Below are 1,926 nucleotides of genomic sequence, written 5' to 3'. Positions count from 1 at the left end.
CTACTGTTGTTAAAGCTTTGCTCTGACGTGCAGCGGGAGGAGGGAGGAAATGATCCCGACGTAACTTTTCTACAGCGGGAGGGGGACATTTTGAGGATTTATTCTCTCTATACGTGTTTTAACTATATTTCTACATTATGTTTCAAATTCCTTCTGCTCAGTTGTCTCTGCACTCGCAGCCCTGTTGACACAGGTATGATGATGTAATTGATGACAGGACGGTGGAGGGTAAATTTCTACTCTAGGCCAACTTCATACTGTTTCTACCGTCTGTCGCATATACTGCGCTGCCCTACATTGCCGTGTTGGAACTTACCGATAGTGCTTTCAGCTGATTCCACATGAAATATGACATTTTGGGTATTGTCATYGCTCTTTTCACATCTTTTTAGTGTAAAAGTGTCTTAAAACTGTAGAGTGTTGTTATTAGAGCCATTTTCAGACAAACTACACTTGTGGAAAAAAATGTGACTTTATTATTGAGATATAAAAAATATTATTTATTTAACCGTTATTTCAACAAGCAAAACATTAAGAACAGTTTCTTATTTACAATGGAGGAAACTCAGGGAAACTCCACTCAGAAAGACCCCAGGCTCGACCTGGGGCTTGAACCCAAGATGTTCTTACAGTAGCAACAATGCTAACTACTAACCCATTGTAATATCTGCCATTAAAAGAAAAGTGATGCTATAAATACAGTATATCAACTCCATAACACTAAAGCACGCTTATTACTATTCTGCCAATACTGTTTTATTTTGATGACAGTTTTATATTTTCTACTCCCCAGCAGTAATTTACCATGGTGACACTCATGAGGCATTGGTAGCAGCTTTCATGCGTCTTTTAATCTTTGTCCTTTAACAGTTTAGGTAGCAAAGCATCAACATTTTGTCAGCATGGGTTTATTACCAAAGTAAATAAATGCCAAATTATGATTGGGTGTTATGAAATAAGTTGATGTACCGGAATGTTGGAAATTTAAGCAGGAGCTGCACTGACAACCTGCAGATTGTTTTCAGGAATGTTCTAGCTTTATTTACTGTTTATTGTTGTTTTTGGTATCTACTATGTGCAAACTGTGCATATAATGTTAGTTATTAATTGCTATAGTGATTAAAGGCACAACCCTTACTGAGATTAATGAGTCATTGGTTGTACGAGTAGTGATTATTGTTTCTGTTGGGTTTAACTTTTTTTTTTGTTTTCACTTTGAGGGAAAAGCAGAACAACTGACTGTATAACCGTTGTCTTCAAACAGCTAAAAATATGAAAAAAACTCACCATGTCCTAATTGATTCAACATCCAGTTGTGTTGGAATGAGAAATGACCCAATACCCAGTCATTTCCCAATTCATGTTTTCATTCTCATGACTGAAACACCTCGGTGAGCCAGACAAACAAAGATCCTAACAACCCCCTGGAGGAAATGTCGTGAGATTAATCTGCTTGTGAACTTGGTTTGTATTAACAAAGCATCTCATACAATTTAATTTGCACGCTGAGCCCATTGTTGAAGATTGTTTGTTTGGTACATTTGCCAAAAACAAAAGAACCACTAAAATCTGACGTCACTCTATGTTTGTTTACATTTTGTGAAGTAGGAAGGCAATGAAGTATATTTACCGTGATTTTGGGTAAATAAACCTCATTGTAGGAAGGTGCACTGTCTTCCTCAGACGTTTTTGTGTCGATTCTTTCAGTAGTTCTTGGTGCAGCGCCACCACAGGCAAGGGAGCGAACAGGTTGTTTGCAGGGTCTAGTTTGTTTGACAAAGTGCAGCGTGAATGTGAACCACACCAGCTAAAAATGGAAGCAAATCTGACCGAGCCTACTGGACTATCAGGTGTGAATACAACCTGAGAAGATAATCATAAACACAGCCTTTTGCAAATTATCACATCAAAACCCCATCTCAAATC

The 1,926-nt window shown here is 37.9% G+C and overlaps 1 protein-coding gene across 2 annotated transcripts in view; it reads left to right on the top strand.

Moving 5' to 3' along the window:
• Window positions 1-1,926, top strand: part of LOC106521120 (copine-3) — a 17,936-nt gene that overhangs the window by 3,692 nt on the left and 12,318 nt on the right. The window lies entirely within an intron of this gene.

This window comes from Austrofundulus limnaeus, unplaced genomic scaffold (assembly GCF_001266775.1).
Source record: "Austrofundulus limnaeus strain Quisiro unplaced genomic scaffold, Austrofundulus_limnaeus-1.0 Scaffold103, whole genome shotgun sequence".
NCBI classification, from domain to species: Eukaryota; Metazoa; Chordata; class Actinopteri; order Cyprinodontiformes; family Rivulidae; genus Austrofundulus; species Austrofundulus limnaeus.
The sequence above is the reverse complement of the archived record's forward strand: the minus strand, read 5'-3'. Positions and strand labels throughout refer to the sequence as shown.